Source organism: Lates calcarifer, linkage group LG21 (assembly GCF_001640805.2).
Source record: "Lates calcarifer isolate ASB-BC8 linkage group LG21, TLL_Latcal_v3, whole genome shotgun sequence".
NCBI classification, from domain to species: Eukaryota; Metazoa; Chordata; class Actinopteri; family Centropomidae; genus Lates; species Lates calcarifer.
Window position 1 is genome coordinate 1,329,485 of NC_066853.1, and position 8,274 is coordinate 1,337,758.

At 39.8% G+C, this 8,274-nt stretch overlaps 1 long non-coding RNA gene across 1 annotated transcript; it reads left to right on the forward strand.

The window, feature by feature from the left end:
• The first annotated feature begins 2,023 nt into the window (after window positions 1-2,023).
• Window positions 2,024-6,607, forward strand: LOC127139068 (uncharacterized). Its single transcript, XR_007808952.1, has 4 exons — window positions 2,024-2,287; window positions 3,384-3,470; window positions 5,572-5,620; window positions 6,443-6,607. It is a non-coding gene; the product is annotated as an uncharacterized LOC127139068 (long non-coding RNA).
• The last annotated feature ends 1,667 nt before the right edge of the window (window positions 6,608-8,274 follow it).

Below are 8,274 nucleotides of genomic sequence, written 5' to 3' on the forward strand. Positions count from 1 at the left end.
AGAGGCTTTTCCCACGAGGAGTACAGGGGGGCAACAAGTGTGTGTGTGTTGTGGGTTTGTTTTATATCCCTTATGGGGACAGAGACTGAAGGTTGAATCTGCTGTTTGAGGGTTGAAATCCTACAGTTGTGATGGTACATTTACATTCGCCCACAGGATAGTGAAACAAGTTTATGTGTGTGTAACTTCCTCTTCTTGGTGTGTAAAGTGTGTGAGAATTGAGTGTGTGATGCATTGTGAGAGTTTAATTCCTCTTTTTTTCCCCCCTTGATTCTGTATTTATTTCTGTGTGAGTGTGTGATCTAAGCACTGGTTTTGAAGGATGACATCAGTTGTAGTTTCAGGAGAGATAAGCGTGTGAATGTACATCACAGATGACGAATCAGAAGTAGTGGTGACTGTTTCAGATAAAAGAGACCTAGAAATCACTCATGCCTTTTTCACACCAGGTTAACAGGTTTTTAATACGACTGAGTCCTTTCTCATTGACAGTAAATTAGTTTGTAGTGTGTCACGTTCAATGTCGCAAACACACACAGGGTCAGTAAACTGTACAAAGCAGCATGTTGTTAAAAAAACAAACCTTTTACTTGAGTCTCTTCAAAGTCTTAAGTCCTAAAGTTGAAGGTAACTGGACTTTTTGGTTTCTTGAGGTTGTTTCATCCAAAGGCTCCTCAGTTCTAAAGACTGGATGAGGAGTCCCAGGTACTGAACCTCTTGAAGGTGGTCCAGAGGGGCGTTGGCCTATCACATGGGTCGAGGTGTGAATGGGGGTCAAACAACCAGCCTCTAGAACTGAGGAACCATTTCAGGTGAGAGGTGAAATGTCTTCTAGAAACCTAAAGAAGTCCAGTTGCCTTCAACTCCTCCTCCATAACAGACACTGTTCTGTATCCGTATTAATCCAAGGTAGTTGTAATTGAACCTCTTCTGAAAAAGCATTAGCCAACTATAGACCTGTATATCTAACCTCCCCTTTCTTTCTAAGATCCTGGAGAAAGCAGTCGCAAAACAACAACATTTGAGGATTTTCAGTCAGGATTCAGGGTGCATCATAGCACAGAGACGACACTTGTGAAAGTTACAAATGACCTAATCAAGACAATTCCTACGTGTACGCAATAGTTAGACATGGAGTTCCACAAGAGTCTGTGCTTGGACCAGTTCTATTCACCTTATATATGCTTCTTTTGGGCAACATTATCAGGGATCCCTCCATAAACTTCCATTATTATGCAGATGATAAACAACTATATCTGTCAATCAAGTCTAATTTGGAACCGGTGGGTAAATAATATAACAAGTACAGTCCATATCTGCTTTTCTCAGCTGTCATTTGTGTTGTTTTAGGGCCTGTAACAGAGTTGAATGTTGAATGTTGGTGCTTTACACCAGAAACAGAGCTTTGAAAACTCTGAAACTGCCACCTTCCCTCCCTGTGACATTACAGTGCAAAACTTCTCTCGATCCAGCTGATGTGATGATTACTCAGCACAAGATCTGAGTATCAGTGTGGTTTGTAAGAAGTCGAGAGGGTGGTGCACCATGACAGTGTCAGTTTGTACTTCTGTGGCTTCAACACTCACTTTCAGTTCAGCAAATCAAACGCCTCGTGTCATTTATCACTGACAGCTCAGAGAGTAAAACAAGTGTCTCTGTCAACAAGTACTACAGTGTTGTGGAGGGCTGGGTCATGTCAGATCTTCATCTTGTTATACTGTTTTTGGTTTGTGTTTCTTCACCTGCTCTTATTATTGTTTCTTTTCTCTCTTACCTGAAGTGAGTAATCTATTAATTGATTAGCTGACTGATTTTTTGAGACAAAAAACAAAAAAGTTCCAGGTTTTTAAAAGCATTATTTTGCTTCTTTTCTCTCTTCAATGCAACATTAAATACTAAAAAAAAAAAAAAAAACATTATGTAATGAGGATATGTGTTTACCATGATGTTTTAATTGCATAAACAAAAAAAAACAAAACCAAGTTAGTTTAAATATTTACTTTATAAACTTCAAATCTAATAATGTAATAAATGTGATTTAAATCAGTAAATATCTCATTTTGTTTGTTTGTTTATTTTAACCTGAGGAAGTTCCAGAAAAAGTCCAGACCAACATCAGCAGGAATTTCCCAGTTTCTACGTGCACTTGAACACACCATCAGTTTTGGAACGTGATTGTGATCGGCGGTCTGTGATTGGCTGTCTGTGGTCAGATGTGTTTAAATGGTCGGCTGACCCGGTGGCGCCTGTTTGCCAGTCGGTGTTATGGTCGGAAGCTTTTGCTCAGGTATGAAACGACTTCACCTGTTCTCCGCCATTATCACGGTTTATTTAAAGATTAAAGTAGCTTGCCTCTGTTTTCTCAACGGTGCAAAAAGTTTGGCACACACAAAAATCAGTTATCTTTGTTATATTACAAATTAAAGTAACTTAACGATCGTTGCTTTTCAAAATAAAATGTCCAGCTGTCAAATAGTTACTAATTCTTATCAAAACAAGAGTCAAAGATGATATAAATAACTATGAAGGAAAAAACATGTCATTTATGATTAAATATGATGTGTTTTTGTAAATTAGATATGCTAACCGTGAGCTAGCTAACACCATTCCATTAGCAGCTTAAGAGGCTAGCTCTCATGGAGCTAGCTAGCCGGTAAATCAGATATGCTAAATGTAAGCTAGCTAACACCATTTCATTAACAGTTTAAGAGGCTATCATGATGTTAGCTCGACTTTGATGCTGTTTCTTCTGCCAGTTTTCTGTTCTCATACAAGACTGTAGGTTAGAGTTTGATTTAGCAGGTGTTAGCCTGTTTCTATTCATTTATCCAGTTTCAATTGTAAAATGTTTTCTGTAGTGTTTTTGTAAATATATACCGTATGTTGTAGTCTGACTGTATGCTTCAGTAAATCCAGCAGAGCTATGAGTATGGTGGCTGAAAGAGATCAATTCTCTGCAACTTCAGAAAGCACAAAGAAATTAGGAAAATATTTGAATCAGTTTAACAACACATGCTGCTAACAACACAGACTTCCCGCAAGTGCAAGTGTTTCCAGGGGACACTAAACATTGGTGAACCCGGCTGGGACACAGTGCTTTGTGATTTTTTTAAGTTGTTTGTGTTGGAAAATGAGCTGTTGTTGGTTGTGTTGTGTGGATTTTCTTTCCCTGTGAGAGTGACTGTTTCTGCTCTGTGTCAACCAAGTTTGTTTTTATTGAAAACACCAGACCACAAATATTTGGATTAAACTACACCACACTCACTTGGTTAATGTTAAGATAAGGAGGATTGTTGTGTCCTCTCAGTATGAAACTTTTAAACTTATGTTAAATATCCTGAGGACTCAACACCTGATTTATTGTTTTGTCCTTTGTACCACAGTTCTGATCTTAAAACACTGTGATGGTGATTTATTTTCCCTGTGTCCTCCAGCAGCTCTGAGCTCTACGTCATCTCTGATTTCATGTGGTACGTATCAAAGGCCTTTTTTTCTGGAAATAAATGTACTTATATCTGCTGTTATTCATCCCCACATTATCACAGAGAACAGCTGAGTTTTCGTTTTCATGTAGATTCACAGTCGTGACTCAGCGGTCAAATTCGATCTAAACTGTTTGGTCACTGTAGTAACCAGGGTTAGGACTGATACAGATGACATTCCTAGGAGTGTTACACAACCAACAATTCTCACCAGGTGGAAATTATTCACTAAGAGGCTGATGGCAGACCCTAACAACATGTCACTGACTGATGACGGTGGGTTGCAAAATTCCAGGAATTTTCCATTCCAAGTTGGAATTTTCCATGTAAATTAATGGTAATATGTGGGAATAAACTGAAAATTTGCAACTCAACTTAAAATGTGTCTATATAGTAGCTAGCTAGCTAGCTGCTAGAGCTAGAGCTGCTAGAGATGCTCAATGTAAGCTAGCTAACAAATTCATTGACAATTTAAGAGGTAGCTATAATGGGCTAGCTGCTAAATCAGATATCTTAATGCAAGCTAGCTAACACCATTTTATTGACAGTTTAAGAGGCTAGCAATAATGATGCTAGTTAGCTCAACTCTGATGCTATAGATTATAGTTTGGTTTAGCAGGTATTAGCCTATTTCTATTCATTTAATCAGCATCCATTGGTAGATACAGGCTCCCCTGAGTTAGCCCAACAGCTATGAGCAGCTGAGACTGTGTCAGCCATCTTAATCCACCACAGAAAATAGTCACTAACAAAAGCAGCTGTTTTGGGAAATGACTGTGCCTTTTTAAAAAGAATGAAATTCGATGTCTATGTGTGTTTTTAAGATTTGTGGCCAGAACCACGGACAGTGAAGACAAGAAAAAAGTCTGCTGTAGAATAGAAGCTTTCATTGTTTGAACTCTGATTAAACCCAAATTTATCATCGACCAACAGTAAACAAAGAATCAGAGCTGCAAGTGTTTCCTAATGTTCTCAGTGTGTCTAAAGCTCTACATACCTCATATGACAGGGAGCAACACATTACCAATTAATTTTGTTGGGCAACAGGCCTCAGTTTGGCTGACCTCAGGGTATGTCGGATGTATCTGGACGACAGATTGTTTCTGGCTTTGTTTCCTGTCAGACAGCAGCTATTGTCCAACAGCCCTTGGACTCCTATCACTTTCAGTTCCTCAGAACTTTAACATGTTGAATCACACACTGTATGTTCATCAGCCTGCTCTCAAACTGTTCCTGCTGCATTCAAGGAATCATTAGTGACGAGCTGATCGTTCTGCTTAAATTGTAAATAGATTCGTCATTGTCAGCCGTCAGGCAGCAGTTGCTTACGTTTAATTTCTATAAAAATCAGCCTTCAGAGAATTGGAACACCACACCTCTTTTGATTTTTGTTTTCCTGAAAACGCACTGCAAACGTTTTTAATAAAAGGAACCACTGCCAACACGGTGCAAGCATCTCTGCTAGTAAGTGAAGCTGTGGAGATGGCGGTCGTGTTGCCATGTCTCTTGTTTGTTGTGCTTCCGTCTTCAGTCAGCTCACTTCCTGATTGGCCATCGTTCTGTTTCATGTGACAATCTGAACACACCTCACACCACGGGAAAATCTGGCAAGATCATCTTTACAACCATCACCTAATCAGACCTGATGACTTTGATCAGGAGGAGGGATTCGTGTACCCCGCTAAAGTACAACCCTGAACCTTCACGCTCCTGGCACTGCGACCTTTTTTCCATCATTAAACTCACAGAAGTGGATTTGAACGTAAAAGCACCTGCTCCCTGAGCTTTAACCTTCAAATAGAGCCAAATGTCTCTGGAGGGTTTGCAGAATTAAAACTGGGTTTTTAATTGAGGTTTGATAGTACAGTACATCGCTGTTTTCTGCTGTCAGAATGAACATCAGCGTTTATTCTTCTGTTATTTACTGACATTAACATTTAATGAATCTCTGAGGGTGTGTTGAAGCCTCATTAAATAACTCAGTGGTTGTGTTATTTTGACATATTAAGTCAGGGCCCAGCGCCAGATCCATCTGATTGATCACGCATATTAAAGTGTGTGTGTGTTAATCTCTCTGCTGTGTTTTCAGGGGCTGGGCCGAGAGCTGATGTCATGGAAGTTTACGGCTGAGAGCGGAGGTAAATACAGTTTGCATTAGTAGATTTATGAAGGTAGGAAACAGTATGGGGCTGTGGGTTTTGTGAGAACGTGTTTTATGTGAATTTCTGTAAATCCACTTACCTGCCAGATGTGCTGTAGAGCTGTATATAGACAGTTCCTGTCTGCAGTCCAACTTCCCTCCCTACGTCTCAGCACACAGTGTTTCACATACATTTGGTTTACAACCAATTTCTGATTAAATCACCGCTCCCTGCATCAGATGCTCACAGGCCAAAGTGCAGTCAGAGATATTTACACGACCATTTCTTTTTATACTTATACAAATTTAAAGTAGAAGGTTCATGTGGTTTTCTGAATCAGCAGGGTTGCACCACATGCTGCTTTTTTACATTTTATTGGAGAATCAACATTCGAGCAGACGACAGAAAAACAATAAACAGTAAATCTACAGAAGACAAGCTGCTCTCACAGCTGGTCGTGCAAATGTCAACTTTCAAACTTGTGTATTTAAACTGGAAATGTAGTTTCTGAATGAAGCATCATTAACAGGGGCAGAGATGAAAGTTAATGAGAGACCAGAGTCCGAGTCCAGAGGTTGTTCTCTGTATTAAACCAGACCAGGATCTTTCTCTAAAGCCTGGCACACACTAGAAGATTTTTAAAATGTTGTCCTTATAGTGTGTGATGTGCAATGAGAAGACCACACACTAACAGATTCACCACCAACAACCAGACTCTGAACTCTCAAAACTCAAAATCTTGTGCGGTTTAACACGACTTTAGAGGAAACAAACATGGCGGACGACGACGTCTCTTGTTTGTTGTGCTTCTGTCTTCAGTCAGCTGCTTCCTGATTGGCTATCATTCCGTTCCATGTGACAATCCACAGAGAGCGTGCTCGGCTTTCCTCTGTAATAATATGAAGAGGTCAGTTTGAAGTAGTTAGAGAGTAAAAGCCAAAAACTTCTGTGTTTTTGTGTCGGGCCTAAAGATAAATAGAGAGAACACCTCCTCTTTTCACCAGAAAATGTTAAATCATCATCATAATTTATCAGATGTGATGTCTGACTGTGCAAAAGCAGAGAATGACTAGATTATTCTTGCTGCACGTAAAGTGTTTCCTGGTTCATTCCATCTGATTTTCTTTGTGTGTAAAAGATGATAATTAAGTGATAGATGTTCTTAATGAGTCAGAAAATCTGTTAATTTAATCTCTCTTTGTGTATTTGACCTTTTACTGCAGTGGATTTTACGTTGATACAACAGGATTCAGCTCAAACCTGTGCTGTGTTCAGGTATGATGTGAATTACTCTGACATTAGCGCAACATTTACATAACAAAACACATGTGTGAGAGGGGTTTTACATGGTCAGGGCTGTATGTTTGTTGTTCTCAGAGAGAAAAATGTCCCTTTGGTTACAAATACTGAAAATGTCGCTGCTGGTCTGACCAGGATCAGAGTGTGGCTGAACCGCAGCCTCAGTACGAAGCAGGCTGTGCGTAAAGTAAACAAAGATTACAGGAAGACTGAACCAGGAAAGAGTCATTATTCACAATCCACTCTTTTTGTCTGGAGGATTTCCCCCTGTATAGCAAGGTTTAACCTTTAATCACCTGATATTGATAATTTATTTCCCTGGAAGCCCTCTTCGCAGATGTACCTGAAAGTTTCCCACCAACATCCTGTTTCACATTTAGACCCACAAGTTCACATTCATTCCTCAGTCTCAGGTTGAGAGCAAGACCTTGGTCCAACATTTTGCTTGCAGCAAGTTTAGACTTGTAGCTGCTTAATCGTGAGATTTAGGGTCCGGGAAATTCAAGTGTTATATTACTGCAGTTGATATCAGTTGGGCCTTCTTATTGGAACAGGGATTTTCTGACTAGAGCTTGCAGTGAGTGGAAGTGAATTTTCAGGAGGGAAAGGTCACATGAAGCTCAGGATTTATGAAATCGTCAAGTGTTTTACCCTGGTTCTTGCCTTTTATACAGCTTTCAGTCTTCCGTTATTCACTTCTGTATTAAGTACTAGTAATTCATTGATTGTTGTCCCTTAGCCATCAGTAGTCATAGCAATCTGAGCAAGCACACACTACGACAAATCCACGCTAGGGGTGGTCGGTCAACAGCACAGTTGTTTCTTTACTATGCTATCTTAGCCAGACCACATCTCCTAACCTACCAGGTGTTTTATGCCCACCTAACCACACGACCAGCTCCGCACACCTGCCGCATGCTGCCACACTGCAATACGTCCTGCCACTGGTGGGGCGGTACTTTAGGAAATAGTCTTCTTACTTGTATTTAAGTGTAGGAACAAATGACCAAATGAGTTGGAAAAAAGTAAAGAAAGAGTGTTTTTGCTGACTGTACCACAGAAACACAGCTTCGTACACCCAACATCCACCTTCACCACCCCCCAATTTCATAAATGTAGACCATCATCCACTCAGAAGGACGTAGAACTTGCTCAACCAGCAGTATGGAAAGAGGAAGTAGGTAAGAATGACTAAAAATGAATGATTAATACACAATATGTGATCAGAAGCATGATTTCTAAGTGACAGTGTTGGTAAATATATAAGTATTTAGCAAGTTAAATTTAGTCACACTTGTTAATTCGACCATGAAACAACACAACAGTTGTGCATTAACACACTCACCGCAGTT